At 39.3% G+C, this 24,952-nt stretch overlaps 1 protein-coding gene across 2 annotated transcripts in view; it reads right to left on the bottom strand.

The window, feature by feature from the left end:
- LOC127441514 (fibronectin type III domain-containing protein 3B-like) overlaps positions 1-24,706 on the bottom strand; it is a 225,655-nt gene extending 200,949 nt beyond the window's left edge. The window contains exon 1 of one of the 2 annotated variants that reach the window (XM_051699036.1): positions 24,569-24,706. The gene's annotated coding sequence lies outside the window, so the exon portion shown is untranslated. The remainder of the gene's footprint in view (positions 1-24,568) is intronic. The other variant, XM_051699035.1, reaches the window with a different exon arrangement.
- Between the last annotated feature and the right edge of the window lie 246 nt (positions 24,707-24,952).

Raw genomic sequence — 24,952 nt, 5'->3', positions numbered from 1 at the left:
ACATTTGTGGAACATGTGCAAAGGAATATCTTCATACATCCACTAAAAAACTCCTTGAAACTAATTTGTTAAAAATAATGAAAGTTGATGAGTTATTTATAAAAATAAGAAAAGCATTATTTGTTTGCAGAAGCCACTTGGTTTGATTTTTTTCTAATGCAATGGAATTTTTAATTGTGACGTGTACAAAACCCTACAAACACTTTTTGAGGCCACTGTAATTCAAAGTACCATGGTATTACCATCTGATACCATCACAGCACCTTTAAAAGGTTAAAATGCAAACCTTTATAAACATTAAAAAAAAAATCAAGCATGAAGTCTCATCACTCCTTCTCTTTAACCATAAAACTCTTCATAAATAAAAGCAGGAGAGAGTAAAGTCCATGCCATGGCCTGCTTGGGTTGAAATCTGCATAATGGAAGAGAGAGGGCTATAATTTGATCTGGCTGGAGTGAGTGGAAGATGTCCTGATAGGTTCAGTATACAGCTGGGCTGTGTTTGGGTATTCTGGGCCTGGGGAATTATGCCTTTGGCCCCTTGTGGTTTAAAGTCTCATTTCCAATCGCTCCATCCACATATTTTCCAATCAAAGTGAGGAAAGTCTTAAAAAGAGAGTATGTGACAGAGAGCTTAAGCATCATTCTTTAAAAAGAGAGATGCTCCAATAGTTGTCTGAGGTTGTGTGTATTTTTATGTACGTTTAGGCTGAAACCTGAGAAGTAGGAATATCCATGCAATACCATCCACGGAACATACGTATCAAGCACTAGGGCTGACAACTGATGTTTTATCTGAACCATGTAACGACGCCATGGAAACAGCAGTCTCTCATAGCAACAGCATCTCTTCAAGTATCAACTTACCTTTTTCCAGGTCAGACTTAGGTTTAATTAAAATGGGACTCAGCTTGAGGCAAAAAATTGTGTTGTTAAAATTTTTTAGGGACCACTATGGCAAGATGTTTGTAATAAGTGTTTTGTTGCTCTACTATAGTGATAATAAATGTAGAAAAATATCTAAGCATTTTGCCAATTTTTGTGGTATTTGTGCTTGCCCTTGCTTAATAAGGCCTTTTAAAGAGAGGGCACTGCACAAACAGGAAGTTTAACCGCAGCAAGCCGCTGACCACAGGCATGTTTGAGGTGCACACAAATTCCTGCACTGAGAGTATGCACATCACGTACTGAAGTCCACAGAGAGGCCAACATTGTCCCATACTTGATCCATAAACAAAAAGAGTGTTGACAGAATGTAATGCTTTAGATGGAGCCCAGGGCCCCTTAAAACTCTGAAATATTTCCACCTTTAAAATGCAGCAAGGCTGAGATATCAGCATATCACTAGTACACTGAATGTTCCATTATAAATGAGCGAACCTTCCAAAGCTGATATTGTGAACATTATCCCTACAGGAATGCTCTCAGGTGTCCTCATACAATGAAAGCTGAACCCTGCCAAATATTCTTTAGAGACATTAGGAGGAGTAGGGTATTGAATGATGCTTTTGGCTAAAGCTGATATCCCAAGGTACCAATGTTAATCTTACTTTAAATAAACTTTTATTACAAAATAATGGGTGACAGGTTTGCAGACCGGATTCAAACCTACACCACCACATGAGCACCACTCAATGTGTCAAATGCATGTGTGCCAACTGCGAAATGATTGTGGCACCTGTGTAGAGACAACCCTCCCCTTGCTAAACCTTAGCCTGCAATCTTCTCTTCTGGTAGTCAGAAAGGTACTCAAATATGGTGGGAAACAGGCTCTCACATGTCTCCCATTAAGTCCCCTGCTCCCGACAATAGGTTTTGAAAAGAGGAGGGCAGAAAGCCTGGCCCCAGAGTGGAGCACCTTTGTGCAGGCGGCTCTGGATGAGGTGGGGCGAGGGTGTGTATGGAATGGGGCTGAGGGGGAGTAGGGGGTTGGGAGGAATGCAGGAGACTTCTGTTAGCTTTAACACAGAGGCTCAGTTGAGCAGAGATGGAGATGTGTGATGGGGTCTCTCTGGAGCAGAGCTGAGCTAAATGAGTGCACCCTTTCAGACCATGCCAGGGAGTTCAACAGATCCAAATGATGTGGGCGGGCACGTGCATACCTGCATAATGCAGCAGGAGGTGTGTGCCCAGCATCTCTACCTGCCCATCTAAACTGCACAGCATGGATTCTGTCAATTTCAGTCCCTCTGGAGCACAGTAAAATAGTTTCATTCCAGCAAAAGACAATAAGAGAAAGGGGCCCTTACAAAAAAGTATGAGGATGTTACCATATTTTTTTGGACTTCGTATCATAGTACTTCCATGTTGTTTTGGACGATACCATGATGGCAATCTTTGAAGTACCTTGAAGTACCATTTAAATACCATGCTATATGAATACGGTAATCATGTTACAACCATGATACCATCCCTGTACCACAGTACCGCCACAACACTTTTTGTAAGTGAAGCAAAAAAAAAGAAAAAAAAAAGAAGGAAAGAGAGAGTGACAGAGAGAGGAATATCTGAGGGTTTATTCGGGGCGGCCCACACTGAGCAGAGTGGAGTCTACCCGCTCCCTGCAATTGAAGTAATGACATGTTGTTTATGCAGAGGAGCCCTGGCAGTGCATGAATTCCTCTCTGCTAAAGCTTCTCTACACTACAGAAAAAAAAAGAATGACCTCCCCCCACTGCTAAGTCATGTCTCGACTGGTCTCCCTGCTGAAAAAGCTGCAGCTCGTGGGGAAGGTTTTGCTAGAAATTAGATGCATGTGGGGGAGAGGTGAGGCAAGGAGGATGTTGAGGGTTTTTTATATTCACACTTGAGAAGAGGGGATCCAAGGACACTCACTGTCCACATTCATCCTGACTTATTTTATTGGCAGGGCGGGCCAAAACGAAAGAGTTTTGCACCTGACGGTGAAAAAGGAAGGCTTCCTGGTGCAGCCGCAGGACTTCCCTCGGCCACCTGCAAGAGCTTGGATAGCTGAGTCGAGCACCTCACTTGTGTCTCTGCTTGAGCCTTGTCTTACAAGCTTTCAACTGTTCGGCAAACATTTTAATGTCCTCTCACTATTGCTAATCAAACACCCATTAGAGTTGTATTCTGTCAATAATTACCAGAGAACTTAGTCAATAATTGCAAGAGACCTCATCTCGCTAAGTTTTGACAGTGCTAGTGGCACGTATGCCACTTCAAATCAATGAGACTGAGGTACACTTGACTCACAAACCTGAGGTCTGTGTGTCTGATAGACTCAGCTTTTTTCACAAGGGAGTCAGGAACAAAGGCTTCCCTGTGCATGGAGCCAGCCTGGGAGACAAGCAGTTTTTATAAGGCTGACTGAACACAAGAGCACCTCAAGAGCCCTTATTAAGAACAGAAAGCGCAGAAGCAGCATGCAAGGGTTCTATGAAAAATGAGGCAGTACCAGACTGGCTTCTATAATGCTAGATGTTTTTATTCTATAGTTTGTACTTTTCGATGACAATCTCTCTCACAACCTAAGGAAAGCAGTTTTAGGGCAAAAGCAGCATTCTATGTATGCACTGACAATGTCCATATGGGCTTGCGGTAAAAAGATTATACTCTAAAAGGCTTGAGTGCTTGACCCTAGCTTTTAATACCACTATCATGCAAATCATTCTGGAGAAAATTACTGAGTATAAGAAAGGCAGAATCCTTTACTCTGCACAGCAACACCTCACAGCGTATGTCCCTAATCTGGCTTCCAGCAAATACCATTAATTTACAGAAAAATATCCTGACTTCTATTTCCAGCGTGTCCAAACCTGGCCCAGACAAATGGCAGCCTCAGCATTTTTTTCTAATTTCTTTTACTTAGACTACAAGTTTCACTCTGCCACCATTGATGAACAGCTCAGAGAGCCATCATTTCTCTTTTCTGCTGTTATCCTAGGAATACAAAACAGGCATTCTTGTGAACTTGTCAGTCTTTCAAGCCTAATCAAAAACTGATGTCCCCATACTGAAAACATTCCAATCAAGCACACACAAGCAGGAGAAAAAAAAATCTTCCTGCCCCATAAAAGCAACCAAACAAACGTTCCAAAAAGCTTTCAAAAGGCATATTTTAGGGAAAACATTGGAACATCAACTGGCAAGAGCTTCCACCCACTCTGCTCCATGGCAATAATACCACAGGAGATGTGGCAAGCTCTGAGTGGGTGGACCAACCTTAAGTCCATTGACTTAAATGCATAAAATCCAACTGAAAAATAAAAAGATGGTAGCTAAGGTTTTCTTATGAAAAGAAAGGTTGTTATGGAGCAATGACATCTCAAGTCTGGGAAATTATAAACTCAGGTAACACACAATACTCAGTCTTTCCAACACCATTTCCAGCACAAATGCGAGAGAGAGAGAGAGAGAGAGAGAGAGAGAGAGAGAGAGAGAGAGAGAGAGAGAGAGAGCATGAAAAGGACTAACTAAAAGAAGCAAGACTTAGATGAGTAACTGAGGGGTTCTCATAGTGTTGAGAGTAAGAGTGAACTAAAGTTCGTGTGGTAGAGCGAATGAGAGCATTCGGCAGCTGCTTTGAAACCCATTACAGGAGAGAGACAGTGCCAGGGCATTATTTACAACCTGTCAGCCAAGCACACAAAATTTCCATGCATAATCACCAAGTAAAAATGTCCAGTGCGGCAAGGGGCATCTGAGATCATGCAGTTGAACATCAGCTTTGTGGGAAAGTGACCAGGCTGGCTGGATCTGCAGCATGCATCATTTCCCATGTGATTGAGGAGTCAGTGCGTCTGGACCCGGCCACATCGCTGCAAAGGTCTTCTCCAAGTAGAGCTCGCTCCCATCGCAGTGGTTGGTAAAGGGAGCTTGCAACAAGCCTGGGCACTGATTCAGCCTCAAATAAAAAATAAATAAAAACAGGAAAACTGCATGTGATCCTTTTGGGCATTCAATGTGCAGCAATACCACCACAGCCACACATACACACAAACGTTGAGATTTACTGCCATTTTTGTAGGGAGGGCCAGTAAAGCCAGCTGTTTTGGAACATCAGCAAAGAAGGTTCCAGATGCTGCATGCAGAATCCCAGAAAACAGACTACAGCCCTCTTCTCACACTTTGTCTGAGAGAGCCTCCTGCCACAGTACCTTATTCTCATTATGTCTGACATCAGTGACAGACATGGTTCTGGACTGGATCAGAACCAGCTAAGGGGTCTGCTTTTCCTGTAACATGAAGCTAGAATGTTTCCCCTTTCTGGCCTATATTTCCATTCTCGTGATCCCCTTTCACATCTGGAACTTGCAGATGTTAGGAGAATGCGTGAACTGCCATTACACCACACACACTCACACCTTCCTCTGATTTCAAAAACACAAGGATTTAGCTGCAGTTTGGCAATCTATTTTGTCAGATATAAAACGACTGCCATTTACTACAAACATTGTCAAAGAGAGGTTTTTACCTCCCTTTATTCAAGAAACTGCATTTGGTAGCATTTAGGCTACACACACTGTTCTTACTGCATGCTGTTCTACACCAAGTACTGGTGGTAATAGTCTGGACCGGGTGTGATTACAGTAGAAAGTGTCCTGCAGACAGAGAAATGGCCAAAGGCATGAAATGTTTGCTTTGAGGTCTAACAGCCGCATAACCTGTGAAGGGAGCATAGTTGTCTGGGTCCAGGCCAAGCATATATGGAGCTGTGTAATCTGGCTGGTTATATCAGAAGTGGTTTAGTTCCCACTTGGCTGAGTGATGCAACAGCAAAATATCACTTCTTTCAGATAGATTAGGAATGAAAGAGGCAGGTCACTCCTGATAACATTATTGGCTACGATTTTTGATGGGAAGGGAGGTACACACAGCATAACTTTTTTGTGCAACCACTACCGAAAGGTTGCTCCAGGGCTTACTGACATGTTCAGGCCCACCAGGTTAATCATACCATCCTTTAACCACTTTGAAATCTGTGTGACACAGAACATTGACATTATCAGGGACAGGTGTCTATGTCCTGACCCAGCTAGCAACTGTCTGTGCCTCATAACACCAGATCAATAATTAGATTTTGTCATGGCTACATTTTCATTTCTGCAATTTTTCACAGTGAAGCTTTCTGAATTTTATTTATTTATTTTATTTTTATTTATTCCCAGCGTCAAAAATAAAATGTAAGATTAGCATTTTTATAATTTAATTTAAAACATGTATTATGTTGCTGTTTGAAATAAAGTTATTGACCACCAATGTAAGTGCCATAGCCTTGTGGACAGTACTCTGGCATATGGTACTGTAACATAACGGGTGACACAAGTTTGAGTCCCAGCACAAGGTCCTTTGCTGATCCTGCACCACCCTTTTCTCCCCTGTCGATTCCTGTCTCATTCTTCAATTGCCTATCCAATAAAGCCAGTACATCAAAAAGTTCCTAACCAACTGGCGAGTAACTACTTTTATTTACCCACCAAAGGCCATTTTTACTCAGATTTGGGACTTGACGAGAGTTAATTTTGGACCCTGTTTATTCCGTTATGTTTTTTTTTGTTTGTTTTTTTTGCATATATTATTTTTGCAAGTCCAGCTGCCAACTCTATGGTCAGATGTTTCCTTTGCAGGTGTAGTTCAAGTATGGCTTGTCAAATTAACCTGGTTTATGTTTGGAATCTGGGAGATAGGAATCTAGGTAGAAACTCTGAGGACTCAAGGGGAAGAAATGATGCTATTACACCAGTCCCCAACCCAATAGGTTATCACAATAATCAACATGTACAGAAATGCACTGTGGGCTTTAGGGGTGGTGTAGACAGCAGCAACACTGGTCTCTCCATTTCAGTAGAGGAGAGGACTCTGTCCACACTACGTCATTCAGGAGTTCCCCCCACCCCCAACATCTTCCAAACAGTCCTTTGTTCAGGGAGTTACTTCAGAGAAGAGAACTTTGCCTTGAGCTGGCATGGCAATAAAAATGATTTCAAATTTTCAGCTTGTGAGCTTAAGGATAACTTGTGCTATCTTGTCATCATCAAACATTTTCAAGCTTCAGGCATTTTGTCTAATCTCCCATCATTTGTTTAATTTGCATTGAAATCCCTGCTGAAAACTTAAATCAGCATAAGCTGGTTTGCTGGACTTCGCTGGTTTAAGATCATCTTAGCTGGTTTAAACTGACCTCCTAGCCTGGAAATGCTGGTCTACCAGTTTAAAAGTGCCCAAAACCCCTCTAAAATCAACCAACAGAACAACCTGACCAGGCTGGGAGACCATCGAACCAGCTTGGGCTGGTTTAAGCTGATTTTTCCAAAGGACTTGTGGGGAAGTTAGTCTGCTTATGTAGGCTACAAAAGTGTACACATTTCTGATAAAAGACCCTGTTTACATTTATGAGTTTTCATTTGAAGGAAAACCCCTGTTTATACACTCCTCTGATGTCACAAAACTCCAGCTCTGAAAGGAAGGGTCTTGTATAGGCCTGAGACTTTAGTGTCAGAGGGCCACACTCACAGGCCTTAGCTGAACCATAAACACTTCTTTCCACTCAGTAGCTATGGTTGCTACAACAAAGACTATGTTTTGTGCCTCTCCTATTTCTTCCCATACTACATTTTATCAATTTTATTGTATAATTTAGCTTTCCAGATGCTAGGCGGGATTGGTTTGGCATCACTAGTGTCTCATAACAGTACAAATCCACATTATTTTTCCTTCAAGTGTTGCTGAGGAGCCTATGCTAGACATCAAGGTTAATAGATTTTTGCATCTGATCAAGGAACCAGATTGACCCTCAAAAAAAAAAATTTGTAATGAAAAACAGGCCAGTTGGCCAACCCTGCACTCACTTAAAGAGTACGGCATCAACACCATGAGCCACACCGTGGAGCTCAGCAAAACTAACCCACATCATGGTTTACAGTCTGTGTGTCAGGCAACTTGCCATTATGGGAAAGGAAAAACATCTTCTGGAAAACCCTGGCCTACAGCCATTACATGAAAATGAAGCAATGGCCCCCCTGAACAATGTCATTTGGAGGGAAATAAGATGGGCCTTGGGAACAGCAGTCTAACTATGCTTTGAGTCAACTTTTGGTAGGAAGGCAGACATGGACCAGGCCATTGTACAGGTTCTCTCACTTTTTCTGCCAACCATACAGCATCATTGTCATCAATGGTTACTTCTGACTATTCCTCACAGACTTAACTAAATTGGCTCCCTAAAACCACAGGGGGTAAAAGTAGCTTCAGTCTTTATACTAATGAGGGAACAACATACAAAGAAACAGAAGTATATGGAAAAATCTTTTACACATTCAGAAAATGTATTGTAAATTATATTAGGCTGTGTTGGCACGGTACCAAAATTTCAGTAGTCGGTACCGATACAAGTGAAATTTCACGGTTCTCGATACCAATTTCGGTACCACAGCATAAATATGCTAATATGCCAATGTGCTATTGAACACACCTGTTTAGCCTATTTAAAAAGTTATAATTAAATAATTAAAAGTAATTAAACAATTAAAATAATTAAAAGTTATAAATAAAATTGTAAATAATAAATTAAAAGAAATTCATGTTTCCTTCAAGTGTTTCTCAGTCAAGGATGCATTGCTTAAATGTTTTTAAGTAGCACCCTACTGAAATCTGTTTTATTCTTTTTTTTGTTTTTGTTTTTTTATCCCCCTTTTTCTCCCAATTTGGAATGCCCAATTCCTACTAATTAGTAGGTCCTCGTGGTGGCACGGTTACTCACCTCAATCCGGGTGGTGGTGAACAAGCCTCAGTTGCCTCCGCTTCTGAGACAGTCAATCTGTGCATTTTATCACATGGCTCGTTGTGCATGACACCGTGTAGACTACGCATGTGGATGCTCATTCTACTCTCCGTGATCCACGCACAACTTACCACGTGCCCCATTGAGACCGAGAACCACTAATCATGACCACGAGGAGGTTACCCCATGTGACTCTACCCTCCCTAGCAACCGGGCCAATTTGGTTGCTTAGGAGACCTGGCTGGAGTCACTCAGCACACCCTGGATTCGAACTCGTGACTCCAAGGGTGATAGTCAGCGTCAATACTCGCTGAGCTACCCAGGCCCCCAATCTGTTTTATTCTTTACCAAATCATGTTTTCCTTTTTATTATTATTATTTATATTTGCCAGAACTCCATGTTTTAGTTTAATTTAATTTCATCATCAAAATGGTGTCTAATCAATTCATTCTTAAAACTTTTAACAAGTGAAAATAGAACTTTTGTCATCATTGCATTTTTTTTTGTTTTGTTTTTTTTTTTGACAAACTTTTATTTTCTTGCTATAGTCTTGCTTGTGATATTTTGATTAATTGTTATTATTATTATTACAGTGAATATTACATTTTCCTATACAGTTGTAATATATTTGTATTCAATTTCAGGTATCTAGATTTTATTTTGAATCGTGCTTTTATGACGACGTATGTTTTTTGACGAATGCTTCACTTTCCGGACAAACAGTTTCAACACAGAGACTTTTAAATCATGTCTAAAAACTCATCTCTTTACACTGGCTTTTGCGTCTGACAAATGAAATGTAGGACACAGTTCTGGAGTGTTTGTATTTTAGATTACTGGTGTTTGTGTATGTGGTCATTTTTAAATGTTATGTTTTAAATTGTATTTTCTGTGAAGCACTTTGTTCAACTCTGTTGTTTTAAATGCTTCATAAAGCTGAGTTGAGATTAAAGTGCAAATGCTGTGATTTAATTATATAAATATATAGTTTACATGTGCTGCGTGGTTTACAGTAGATTAGTGCTCTGCTCTGTCATCTTGTACAACATGTCATGAATGATTCTCAATATGTATGAGTAGTCGGATTTATACATTCAAAGTGTGCAGCTCTTCCAAACTAAGATTGCAGCCTTTCGCGGTTTAATAAATCAAACTAGGACATGTGATGATTTTAATTTGATTTAGGGATCCATTTTAGTGTAAGGAGTAACAGAGCACATGCTCAAAATGAGCATTTTAAAGCAGTCGTGTGTCAGTCATACTGTGCGCTGGTACCGGATTGAGTCGGTGCTTGGTACTACCGGTACTGCAGAAAAACTGGTATCGTTACACCTTTTTTATTTTAGTATCGACTTGGTACCGAAGTACCGGTACTTTTGACAACACTAATATTAGGTATCCTCTGCTGCTAAAATTACAGTGCCTATACCTACTCAAGTAGAACTAATTCATCTTGTGTTTTTAGTACACTAGCTTTGACTAAGCACCAAGGTTATTATAGTTTTGGGTTTTTAATTTAGTTTTCATTTTTATTTAGTTTTCAATTTAAAATTATTATTTAGTTTAGTTTCAGTTATTTCACCAACTGTGTTTGTTAGTTTTAGTTTTTCAATACATTTTAGTTTTTATTCTAGTCTATAAATATATTTTAGTTTTTATTTTTATTTCTATTTCAGTTAACACAGATGAGTTTGCAGTGGACAACTTTGAGTAATTTTCTTTAAATGACACTATTCCCTATCTAGTCCAGATTACACATAGGTCTACATAGTGTATAGCTAGGCTGACATACAACCTGGTAAATGCAATTTATTCCTGTGATCAAAGCTGAATTTTCAGCATCATTACTGCAGTCTTCAGTGTCACATGTTCCTTCAGAAATCATTCTAATATGCTGATTTTCTAATATGGGCATATTTACAGTACATTTTACACATTTACACCCGAACAGATATTTGCAAGCACAAGCTTCGTTGATGATAATGAGGCAGCATAAACACGTTAAAATATAATCTAAACATTCATACAGCATACAATTTAAATACCTGCTTTAGCCGAAACAACATTTAAATGTAACTAAAACTTGCCTATTAGGACATATTTCAAATTGCAATACTCTGAATCCTGGCTGGCAAGTCTGGAAATAGTCCAGCTAGTAAAATATGTACATGTTTATATAAAATAGCATGTCAACTAATGTAAGTAAAACTAAATTATTTACTCATCCGGAATTGTATCCTTGGCTGGATCAAGTCGCTCTACAAAATGAAAACATTCATTGTCGGAGTCCCGCTCTTTTTCTGAGGAAAATGTGAACTCTTCGTCACTACCTAGGTGCTTCCTCACCTGTGTAGCATGCCATCTTCCAAATGCGCAGGAAAGTGAATGAATCTGATGATGAACTTGATGTTTTTTAAGGCATTGTCGGGGGCGTTTACCATTTGCATTGATCGCCTCAGCACATTACCGTATGAATAGCACACTCTGCTGGTGGGTGCGATCTCATTAGAGATAATGAGCTGAGCCCATAGAAACTGTACATCACTTTGTTTCATACAGATTACATTGCAGGAGAATATTTGCTTTAAATATGAATTGTTTTATTTAAAAGTAGACATTTTAAGATTTCTTTAGACATATGTTTCGTGTTTGTCTGATAAGTATTCGTGGAGTTTCACTTCATTTTTGTAACGTATTTCAGAAAGATGCTCACGGAGACAGAGACGGCTGAAAGCGCACCCTGTTTATTTTCTTTATTTTACAAAAGCACAAGGTTTTGTTGTTATTGTGAGTGTACACAAATAAAAGTAGACCCTTTATAGTTTCTAATGATGTCTTACACTTATCTGTATGCCCAAAAATGACGGAGTATTTTAAGTTGTTTCCGCTGTTATGCGGAAAAAATCCAGCAGTACGCGCCAGCGTGTCCGTCGACCCCAGAGGGTTAAGCGTGCGTGCTTGAGGGATGAGCATCCACGCGACAGAGTGTGCATCAGCCAGGTGCAGTTTCAGTCTCACCCCCTTAGATCGAGACATTCGCGCAACTCATAGAAGAGGTGCTGACCGCACAGAGAAATGCCAGTTTTGGAGTTTGTAGTTATTTACATTTTCTGCTTCCGTATTATTTGAACTTTAATAAAGCTATAGCGCATTAAATATAACTGTATTTAAGATGTAACGCCGGAGTGTTTCCTTTCAAGAGCTCCAGCTCCGCTTATTCCACAACGAGAGTGCTTCTGTACTTACTTATTTGGTATTTTTGTATAATTCCCTCATACTTTGCAATCTACATCACCTGAAGCTGTTTGGAAAGTTTAGAGTGCATCTGGACTGTGAGCTGTGTAATTCTTCCTCTCCTCAGTCAGGCATAAACTGCAGTGCTGCTCTCGCGCATCATCATGAGAGTTTCATATGATCACGTTACATTAAATGAGATCGCACGACTATTCGACAATTTTTTTTGTCGACGTTGTCAATAACGTTGACTAAACGTTTCAGCCCTATTACTCAACTAAAGCAAGTTGGCAAGTTTTTTGCCCTCCCCCCAAACTTACCAAATATAATACCAAGCTAAAGAAACAAGAGGGGGAAATTTTACTCTAAGGCCTTGTTTACTCCTGGTAATAAGATGTGTGAAATGGCACGTCGCTAAAGACAGATGTAAACTGGGTTTAACATTTTTCAAATTTGTTCATTTAAACCTCATTTGGAGTTGGTCTGTGCATAACCACACACAGAGCGCAGAGGATGATTGACATGTTTTTTAAATAAGAATTCTGTTTGAAATATCACAATTGCGCTTGAATTAAACTTCAAGATTATCTTATTATAGCAGGTGTAATGGGGCTAAAAAGTAACATATGATCTTGAGGTCAATAAGAAACCACTGGGCAGATGCTTATAAGCAAAACCTGCTGAGGTTAATGGCGCAAGATCCTTGAAAGACAGGAACTCTGTAGAGATATTTTAATAGAAAAGGACTGAAAAGGCAAAACAGTCAGCCTATCTTTCAGCAGCAATGAGAGCAAAGCAGTCTGACATTGCCAGAGAGAGAGAGAGAGAGAGAGAGAGAGAGAGAGAGAGAGAGAGAAACTCATCCAACCATCTGGATGTGGACTAGGCACGGGTCCATGAGGCAGTAAAAGTCCCTGACCGATGTGCAACTGCCACGTAGCTGTTAATGCAGGAGGATAGATTGTAGGGAAAAGGCTGTCTTACTCCTACAGATACACTTTCCCACAGAGCAGCACAAGCACCACTGCCTGTCTGCAAACACAGCACAATCCTATTGCACTACAATAACACTTAGAGAGTTTTTATGTAACATGACATAAGCTACTGTACTGACAAATTTAAGAAGTTCTTAATAGTGGTTAGAATGTAATCATGGTGGTAAACAAACATTTTTCTGAAGGAATATCCTCTCTGAGAAAGGTGTTCTGCAAGAATTAAGAATTCTGAAGTTTGAAGATATTTTAAGTGGCTCTTGTAGTGGGACCGTCTAGACTTCTTGGTGACTCAGTCCATCCACAAACAGGAAAAAACAGTAATGTCTTAAATATCTCCAATATGCACCTCACTACTAAGAGTGTAAACAGCCAGGTCACCACACATCTCCCAGATTCCAACCCTCCTGAGCTTTTTTTTTTTGGCACGCTGAACTTGTGTTTAGACCAAGCTGAGAGGAAGCAGCCTAACTCCTACAAACACATGAAAATGACTCACTCCATATCCATGACTGTGCTTCAAGATTCTTCATTTTTTTCCTTTTTTTTTTTTTTAGATGGAGAGCAGTGCATAAATCTAGGACACACAGAAGTGCTTTTACCAAGATTGGAATTTCTTAAACGTGATGTGTTTTTATATTATATATATATATATATATATATATATATATATATATATATATATATATATATATATATATATATATATATATATATTTTTTTTTTTTTTTTTATGTTAAAATATTTCCTCCTATCCCATCTAAATATACAGAGACCAGGGACTAATACATTTTTTTTTTTTAAATTGCATTTTGGTTCGTTCTGAGAAGAAACTATATTTTCTCGTAACTGGTTAAAAGAATGGTTATTAACATTCTTTTTAAATTGAAAGTACTCTGTGCTAAGGGTAGGTGATATACCAGTTGCAGTGTTGCCAGATCTGGCTAAAAAAAACAGGTCAAAATAAGGGACTTGCCTTAACCCAAAATAAGCTATTTTTCTTTCCCCCATGTGAGGGAATTATCAGCATAAAATCATAACAAGCATAGTATACAGTGGCCTATATAAAATAATGTCTTTTCAATAAATGTATTCTTAATACTAAAAATTTCCTGAAAAATATTTCAAATATACATCAGGCCATCTAAAATAAATGAATAGCCAAAATCTCTCTCACCTGCATGCATAAACATACTGCGTGGGCTCGTTTGGACTACACCTTATATTATGTGGGCTAAATATTTTTATTATTTAATAATTGTTTAACTATTTTATCTGCTCTTTATCTGATTTTATCAGATCTGCTTCTTGGTCAGAACCCGGCAGCATCAAATCTGTATTAATCCATCATATCTAACAATAATTCAGTGATGACTTGAAAACAACTGAGAAATGTACTTTTTACCTCAATATTTTTCCTTGCATCTGGATTAATCATGCATGTATATTTAGTAATTTTACATAGTTGCCAAAACGTTCTTCAGGATGTCATGGAAGGCTATATCCACAACGATATGCATAAAGACACAGAAATGTGTGATTCAGCAGTTTCCTTCAGATTTAAACCACATGATTATCAAGTTCAACTAAAAGAGAGTGAAGCCCCATTTCTTGGGTGGTGTCGTTTCCAAAAATGTACAGTGATAAACCATTTCGTTTTTGGTTTCATAAAAAAAAAAAAAAAAAAGAATTATCGGAACGAAATGATCCAGTTATAAACCGGTTACCAGCATTTAAAAATAACGTTTTCACTCCGGAACAATTGAAAGGGCCTTTGTTCCTGTTTTCGGTGAAGTTCTGCAAAAAAAAAAAAAAATTTTGTTTTCGGTTTTTGTTCCTTGAACCGTTTTTAGTCCCTGACAGAAACTATAAATAATTACAAGTAAGCAATTCCTAGGTTCATTTCCCCAAAAGTGTATACACTCGGACTCTGTGATGATATAAAAACATTGCTCTATTTGTTTGAGATTCCACTAAAATAACGGACAATTCTACTCAAAATGTTGCAATGTGCTTGGATTACATTTCAGATGCATCTGGGAGAAATAGCGTGCTGTTTTTTTTGTGCTTTCTTTGACTTTTCTGACTTTGTTGTGCTTTAATGTCAGAGTAACACACTGACATAGTAATTGATTCATGTCGTCATAAAACAGAGGCTGTCTCTCGTTTGGAAGGCTGCGTCCTCCAGAGGTCGCATTTGTCAGCCGCATACGTCATCGAGGCTGTCTCGTTTCATTTTTTTATCTATTGTCAATGCCGTTTAAGTATATGCACTTACATTTATACAATTATTAACTTTTTTTGCATTCCCTATAAAAAAATAAAAAATAAAAAAATGAAACGGACCTCTGGAGGACGCAGCCTTCCAAATGAGACACAGCCAGAGACCCTCCCATCCAACCCGATCACAAGTGGTCACAGGAGACGCATTTAAGTGACAAGGTGTAAACATCAATGTGTTTCGTCTGACCACACGTGATCAGATCACCCGAGATGCATCTTAATACCAGATGTAAAAGTGGTCAGTGTTGCTTTTCAGTGCGGAAGTGGTCATTTTTAGTCCAGATTTGTATGGACATTTTAGGGTGCTGGAATGTTGAATGAGTCAGTACTTTGGTAGGGCTAAATCTTATCCCCAAACCAACATTCAGGGCTCCCTCAACCTCCAGCTGAATTGGGTATGATGAATTCAGTGCCGAGGAAGACACAGGGAATGGGGTACAGGGGTGTGGGTGCTGGAACTGGGGGGGGACAGATTTTGCTCATATGTTCCACATGGCTGAGCTCTCTCAAAGAGGGCAGCTCAGTTTAAACAAACATAACCACTTCCTCCTCACCGCACACAAAGCCTTTAAACAGAAACCCGTCCATCGCTCCTCACCGGGTCATTTGGGGGAAAGAAAAGCAAGCCGCCAAAACACAATCGGCCCTGTGTGGCTTGTCGTTTGCAGACACCCTGGAAAAGCTTAAACGAGTTTCTGCCCCTCAACTCCATCTCACACACAACACTGTTACAATGTCTGCAGGCAGCATCCATACAGTGTACATTCATTTGACTGAAGCCTAAACAACTGTCAGTCACTGAGAGAAGGGTATTGCCAACAGTTAAGTTAGTTTGATCATTCAAAACATTCGTTAGTATGATGGAAAATCCATGATAAATAGTGCACTTTAAACAAAAGGGCTGGGTATTGCCTAACATAGGATGTGACACAATTCAATAAATCACAATGCATCACAATATCACAACTGGATTGCAACTGAAACTGTGGAACACCAGTTTGTCCTGTATGACACCTTATAGAAGAGGCTTTCACCTCACTGAAAATGCCAGTTTCAACGTTTGCACTTATTTAGATGACCGGCTTCCTCATTAATTGATCCTTAGGTAATTAGATAAATGTGCACATAAGTATAAAAAATATATACATTTTAATGTAAGGATGTAAAGAATTAACATTGTGAAAAAACAATTGTGATATATCAATTGATCAGTGAGTCAGTTTACATGCACAATCTTGCACCCGAACTTATGCTTAATAAACTGACATCATTTGTGGTCATGTAAATGTCTTAAATGGTTTTCCTTTATCTGGGTTATGTCATTAACAGTTTAAGCATAAACCAATTGGCACACACAGATTTTGATTTGCATGTAAACAGCTTTACAGGCATTCTTACTGGCTTATCCAACTGTTTACGTTTTGACATTAAAAACAGAATAACCCCTATAAATGTGGCTATCTGATTATTGGTAGTTATCAGCATATTGGTGTGCATATAAAAACAAGCTTATTGTATCAGCAGAGCACTATTATACAAGCAATGAAGTGTCAAGTAAAAAACAAGTACACTATGACTCTAAGAGTGCAAGAAATTTTCCCAAAAGCAACTAACATGGAATTGAAAAAAATAATAATTACTTGTTAATTAAGTATTCCTCAGCAGGATTGCCGTGGAGCAGCCTTTTCACCCCATGTTGACTCTTGAATCCTCTAGAAAGCAAAAATTCAACACTGACACATTCCTTTAGTGCCACCTGGGATGCCACTGCCCTCACAGCCATGGTTACCATTCCCACGACCTTCGTGTTTACTTTATTTTGGTAACTTCACACATCCAAAATATGGCTATCAAACAAAGAGAGATCAGTGGTATTAATCCAAAAAAATAATATGAATTAACTGGAAAAATTCACTAGGCATTCACCAGGCTAAAACAGATCTCACTGGCAAGAATGGATAGCCCCCTTCACCCCTCCTCACTCCCAGATGTCAAAGGGTGAAATTCCTAATCTTCCTTCAGGCCTCCAGATTTCACACAGTCTAAGGGGAGTGCTTGTAGGGGGATGGGTTAACAAGACCTGCTGAGATGGAGGGATTCTGGGAAAACAGGAAGTCTTGGACAAAAAGAAAGGCTACAAATATATGCTCAGTGGCACTGTTGACAAGTGTTTGCATAGGGGAGGATCAGGCAGTGCATATGTGCACCTTAAGGCACTTTATGGTTTACAACCAGCTAAGGTGGAGTTAGCAAGGTTCAAGAGCCAATAAATGCACCAAAATAAATGCAGCCAGGCTCTTCAACTCTCTCATTGTACATGTATGTGTGCCTCCAGGGGCTAAAATTGTCCTCAGCTCCAGTCAAATAAAAGCGTCATTAATGAGCTGCTGCAACATCTGAAGTTTCCATCGCCCGGCTAACAACAGCCATCTCTGCACTCTGAATGCTAATGCAAGCACGAACATATAGCAGCAACCACCTGGCCATACACAGAGTGTTTTTCCACTCTGTTTTAGCTAATGTGCAGGCCAGGCCATTTGAATAATGCATTTGCATAACCGAGTGGATGCATGTCAGAAATCAGTGGGAGATGGAGTAGGACCATCACAACAGAGTCCCTTACCCTCTCCATTAAATGAAAAGCAAGAGATGTAAAACAAAGCTGTTTAAAGTCTCCATTAAATCAAAACTGGAGTTCTGGGGGGGCCTGGGTAGCTCAATGGTAAAGACACTGGCTACCACCCCTGGAGTTCGTTTGTTCGAATCCCAGGGCGTGCTGAGTGACTCCAGCCAGGTCTCCTAAGCAACCAAATTGGCCCGGTTGCTAGGGAGGGTAGAGTCACATGGGGTAACCTCCACGTGATCGCTATAATGTGGTTCGTTCTCGGTGGGCACATGGTAAGTTGAGCGTGGTTGCCGCTGTGAATGGCGTGAAGCCTCCACACGCGCTATGTCTCCGTGGCAACGCGCTCAACAAGCCACGTGATAAGATGCGCGGGTTGACGATCTCAGACGTGGAGGCAACTGGGATTCGTCCTCCGCCACCCGGACTGAGCCGAATCACTACGCGACCACAAGGACTTAAAAGCACATTGGGAATTCCAAATTGGGAGAAAACATTAAAAATTAAAAAATTAAAACAATTGGAGTTCTGATGCTTTTAGTCCAGGTCTATTAGCTAGCTGGTGTACTCCTAAACGTTAAACCATAAGCAGATATATACATTAAAAATTTCAGTCTCTCTTCACAGAAAATGGACTAACAATATTTATGACTCATCTTACACTAAACAGATTTTTGCCTAATCAAATGCTCTTTAGAATGAGAACGTCCCTGTCCCTCATATTACCTGACTTAGCAAATAGCAAATTATGGTCCATGGCTGTGACGTAACTGAAGCCTATTGACTATTTTTTTTAAAAGGGGATCATTCCTTTGAAATGATTCCAACATGAAAACAGGAAATAAAACTGTGCTTGTCAATCAATTTCAAGAGATTTGTTGTGGTATCCTGCAAAAGCTTCTTTACAGCTTGTCACTTGTAATGTTGGCAAAGAGGTGGGGTAGAGTTGGGTGGAGAGGGGACTGTCTAAGGGGAGAAAAGTTGGAAAGGGAGTTGAAAGGTCTCTTTTATCTCTTTTACAGAGTAAATCTCCAAGAAGACAGAGAAGCCTGGCGTGCAAACATAGCAGAACTGTGCACAACATAATTATACAAACATAATAACAATAATAAAAATAATAATAATACTACATTTAAATACAGTTATTGCCATCTGGAGCCATACATTCAGTCAGGGCTTAAATTGGCCTGCAAAAGTCTGGCACCTTTGCTTGTTTGTCAGTCTATTCTATTTCTTTTATGCTCTGACAGCATATTTGTTTGTCACTTTCATACATTCCGGCATCATTTCAGAAGTATTGCTCAGAAACTTTTCAAGTTCATTAGGCCTATGCTTCGCTCCAGTCAGTTCCGCATGCTGGTAGAGGCAGCTATTCAAGAGCTGCGCGAGGCCGCGCAACCCCGCATACAGACACGCGTTCCGCTTCTCTATTGTTCTGTGGGCTGATCTCGAATTCATAGAAATTGCGAAATACTGTATGTAATCAACTGCTCACCCATTTCTGAGATCAATATGCAGTAGCAATTTTGCTTAGATTTTCAAAGCTGTGTACCCCTGAAGAATGTGCATTTAGCCTACTTTTAAGTTGTAAAATAATTGGATAGTTTATCATGTTCAAAGGCAAGATGAGGACTTACCTCAGGCAAGAGGATAAACTTGTTCCAGCTGTCATTTGATTTTTATAAAATACATCTGATATCATTATAAAAAATATATATTTTTGACAATGTAAAATACTAAATCAAATAACCATTTTCACAGTTAAGTTAAATAATGACAGACAAATTATATAAAAGAATCCCAGTAAAAGTGATTCATCTGAGAGAAAAAAAAAAAAATCTATGAAATACCATACAGGCATATGAATATACATTTTTAGACACCAATATTTTTAATTGAATGGCTGTTATAACAGCAATCACACAATTTTAAGGCTCCCCACCTCAGAAATCTCAATTTAACCCCTGCATTCAAGACTAAATATTTTAATAAACTGCATCTACTACCAACTGTATATGTTCACACTCCATACAAAACCTTCCAGATTAATAAATGTTCAGCCTATTATTGTTGTCTACACAGATGCCAGTAGGCTACTCATATTTATAATTATTTTAGTGACTCAAATTAGGCTACAGCAGCAAGCAAAGAAATTATCCTGGATCATTTCGAGTTTGATTGGATGCTTAGGCTAATAATTTAAATGTGAATGGATGCAAGGAATGGAATGTTACAAATGTGGATACACTTGTTTCAATGTTCCTACTATAATCTAATAAATATGTATTCATGTAAGAATGGCACGACATTATTTTATATTTGTTCAAAAAAAATAATTCTTTCAGAAATAAAGACAACCCACGCAGTGATTCAAGTGATTTACGTTTTAAGATGAATTTGGCTACAGTCACTGATCTAGAGTCAGCTTTCCCTTCACGCTAGTAATTAAAGTTTGTATATGAGGTGGGAAAACTGATCCTAGACAGTTTACTGGTGCAGCTACGAGCAGTGTTATCCCGGAGCAGCAATAGTAATTTCCTATCAATAGGCCTACCTAATAAGCATTAATACAAACATCATGCCCATGGCCAGGGGAAGGCTAGGCCTTGCCCAGCCTTACACATGCTCCGCCTTATGCCAGAGTAATTACTGTTGTGCCAGAATGCAGCTTTCAGCTCCTCTCAATAACACTAAACTTGGCCGTGCTTCGCTGATTCAAGACGAGCAACAGGACACTGATTCATGGACCAGCTGACGGACACATCATCACTGCATGCATATTTCCCAAGCCTTAATTTTAAAGCGCAGATACAAACTTGTTCTGTCTTGCTTAACAGTCTGTTTGGAGAGACGCTGGCTTTCACTGTTTCTTCCTAATGAGGTCAAGGGAGAACAGCGGACTTGAGAGTTAATAGATAAGCGTGCAGAGCAAGGCTCATGTGACTTGGTTGATGTTGATGACCTCCTCACATAGCTGAGAATTTTTTGGGCTCATCCCCTTCACTTTTTCACAAGCATCATATTTTTCCTAAACAAAATTGCACATAGAGGCCATTGAACTGACAAGCTGTTTGATCACATATTGTGGAGATTAAAGCAATAAGGCACAAGAGGCAATTCAAAATCAATGTAACAGCTTATTGCTTTTATACAGTGGTGGTAACATTGGTATCTTTTGTGCAATAAAGCTAGGCTTCTATGTAATAAATTAAAAAAATTTTACTATTAGGAATCAGACTAAAGACTTTTCCAGCCAAATTATATAGTTCATTAGCCTAGTAGACGGCAAAGTATACTTCGGTTTTCTGCGTGCTAATATGTCTTGCGCACAGTTTTTCATTATCAGCACAGTACACAGCCAGTCCACAAGCAGCCTAATTTTTCTAGATATGCAAACAGTCTGCATCTTTGCAAGTCACAGTGCGCTTCCATATGGGCTTGTGGTTAAAATAGTATACTTTGAAAGGCTGAGTGCTCAACCGTGCACGTGGAAAAACTTAAGTATAACATAGCCTTAGGCCACATCCACACTAATTAGAGATTTGTTTTTAATGATGGATACAATACTCTTTTTGTACGCGTTTCAGTGTCCAATAACTGATATGCATGACACATTTTTTATTCATTTTATTTCTGCTTTAAGGCACAATAAAACTGAATTACTTATCACTATCCTCCGAAGGTGAATAGCCTGCTTTACAAAATTAATAATGCGCACAGTCTACAAAGAATTAATCAAGTACTTTAATTTGCAATATACACTTGTTCAAAGCCCTTCACTCAATTAATATTTCCAAAGTCATTTGTGGCTACCTTTATAGGTAAACCCAATATTAAAGAACCGATAACTGATTAGGCTCAATGGAAAAGTGTTAATATCGGTTAAAAATATTGGTAAAACCGATTATTGGTCTAACACTAATATGTTTTTGTTTGAAAACTCATTCATTTTGCTACGTTTACACCTCACATCCGCACTGGAACTGCATTTTTCTCGATTAAGAAAGAAAGTGAAAACGGATGTTTTAAACCAAAACAGGTTAGTGTGGACGTGGGCTTAAGTGAAGGCTGTTTACCATTGCCAAGGCATTATAGCAGAGCACCAGCTAGAGGAATACATCATGCATGTCATACTTTTGATAAAAATACAATTTTTACAAAGTCTGCAGAACAATGGTCCTAAAATGACTATGATGGGTGCAAAAATGTGAAAGTTGTTTAAGCAGGGCAAAGGTCAGGGGAAAAAAATCAGGAAACATCATCAAGAAGGTGGACTCTCTGCTGCAATTAGGAACAATCACAACAGATTTTATCACGCTGCATTGCATAACATCGGCAGACATCAAAGCACAGAGCTGCTCCCAGGCATATGTGGAACTGGGGGGGGGGGGTGTATGAGTGCATGTGTAGTGTTTGAGTAGCCCCTGGGGAAACAGATCTAGAGCTCACCAGGTACAGACCCTGTGACCTCAAAGGAAGACCACATTCCTTCAGCTATGCCCAATCAGGAAGTTAAACTCCAGGAGGACAAGTCATACCAACTCCCACTGCACAGTAACCTAATGAACAATGGCTGCCGACACTATCAGAAATTGGCCAAAAAAAAATAAAAATAAAAAAACACAGCCCCTTTGCTTTGAAAGTGTTTCAAAATTTACATTACACTGGGCAGATATGATTATGAGAGTCTGTGCCCTTCCCTGTGTACCTAAAGATTAGTATCAAGATTCTTGTATTAACAGTGTGAAGATAAAAATTAGCTGTGTCTTAGAGGATACTTTCACACTAGTGTCCAATAAATGCAGTTCATTTTATTCTGGCTGAGGGCATCAGTTATTACATGAGATATGATTTTAAAGGAACAGTTCCCCCAAAAATTCTCTAATCATTTACTCACCCTCATGCCATCCCATATGTGTATGACTATCTCCTGCAGACCACACAGATTTTATAAATCTCCACTTTCACTTTCACTTCCACATTCTTCTTCTTTTGTTTTTTAGTGATTCACGTTCTTTGTGCATATCACCACCTACTGGTCAGAGCTGGTCAAATGTGGAGATTTATAGTAGAAAAAGGACTTAAGCATTGATCTGTTTCTCACCCACACCTATCATATAGCTTCTGAAGGCATGGATTAAACCACTGGAGTCATATGGATTACTTTTATGCTGCCTTTATGTGCTTTTGGAGCTTTAAAGTTCTGACCACCATTCACTTGCATTGTGAGGACCAACAGAGCTGAGATATTCTTATAAAATCTTTGTTTGTGTTCTGTAGAAGAAAGAAAGGCATACACATCTGGATGGCATGAGGGTGAGTAAATGATGAGAGAATTTTCATTTTTGGGAGAACTAACCCTTTAAACTACAGTTCTTCAGCTATTTTCTGCATGAGTAGTTTTGAAGTTTGTGGAGGTAGACACCTGATAGGGAGTTGAACACTGCGTTATCTTCCTGCAGACAATATTTGTAACAGACATATCATTGAGTTTTCCTCATGACTGAGTGCAATAATTTACTTAATATAAATGTATGAAACCCCTCTCTCAGCTGGACAATGCAAACTTGACGTCATTTATTTCAGATCAGATTTCTCCTCTTGCAGCTATGTGCTTTTTTTCTCTCCAATAAGCCCTCTAGATCCAGGCAGCTGGATCTAGACCCCAGGGTTCAAACTATTTTGAAGCTTCATATAAATCACCAACAACATCCTTGAAATTAAAAGAGAGCTTTTAAAGTCTATTAGCCTAATTATTGCGTGCAAAAGTACAACTTTCTGACGTTTATTGAAATTCAAAGCGATGAAACGATGAAAATAACTAAAAGCAGCAAAAAGATGCAAAACGGAAAAAAGACAAATAAGCTGGTCGAGGTATTCTCTGCACAATATATGACAGAACAACAACCAAGTTACATTTTCCTCCATCTACCGACACCGTAGTATGTGGAGATTTTGAAGAAAAGGCTGTCTGGAATACTAGGGCATGATGGAGTTGACCACCTTCACTTCATCACATCACGGGTGTGCAACTCATCAATCACTATTCCATACATCTTTGCCCAAATACTTCAGCTACGAAAAAAAACATGCACATGCAAGTACAGAGAACTGCCAACATCATATTAGCCACGAAAGATACCTGGAAATGTGAAGTTCAGCATCCCCAACAGATCTCGCATTAACATTTAAGCCCCACACGTATAAGAACGAGATACTTTTCCATGAAGCTGACTTTTAGCGTTTTCCTTTTCGAGTACACACCCGTTAAATAAAACATTCCGCGCTTTGAGCCTTTCCCAAGTTCACAAGTTTCCCTCAACAACAGCAGGCGTCAAATTATATAATTTCTCGTAAATGGCGCGAGCGCTTACAAAGTTACAAAGTTTTGAGCATCTTCAGACAAATAACGGTTGTGTACCCAAAGAAATAATGGCAAAGTTTGTTTTCCCGCGAAATGATTTTTTTTATTTTTTATTATTATTATTATTATTATTATTTTTTTCTGTCTCTCCTCCTGGCTGGCCAACTAACCCAGACTCCCGGCGTCACCGCCATCTAGACACAAAAATGCACCAACTTTCCGTTATAATAATCATATTTTCCCCGAGACGCATTTGATTGGGAAAAATGCAGACGAACACGAACTGTGGTAAAAGATGGAGATAGTAAGAGATAAGTCAAACTCTGCTCACCTCGCTGCAATAAAATGATCTTCAAAGAAACTCCAGCGCTCCACTTTCACCCCAGACACAACTTTGGCAATCCACAGCTCTAGTCTGCCTGCCACCGCGCAGTCAGTTGGAGATTCCGCAGCCATGTCAATTATGTCCTACAACACATGTGAGCTAGATCCTGCCCCCTTTTACCGTAAGAAACCATATAAGCGAACTTAATAGAAGAGGCCATTGAAACAGTTTTAAAACAACTTAACATGAATACTCTCCTTCCTTTTTTTTTTTCTAATGCAACATTTGTAACGAAGTTTAGTCCTGCATGCACAAACACAAGGATTTATTAATTTAATGTTCATTCAACAGGGGTTCATTCATTCAACGGGGTCTAAATACAATTATTAT

This window comes from Myxocyprinus asiaticus, chromosome 5 (genome assembly GCF_019703515.2).
Source record: "Myxocyprinus asiaticus isolate MX2 ecotype Aquarium Trade chromosome 5, UBuf_Myxa_2, whole genome shotgun sequence".
Taxonomy (NCBI): Eukaryota; Metazoa; Chordata; class Actinopteri; order Cypriniformes; family Catostomidae; genus Myxocyprinus; species Myxocyprinus asiaticus.
Note: the sequence above shows the minus strand (reverse complement) of the source record. Positions and strands in the feature narration are given on the sequence as shown.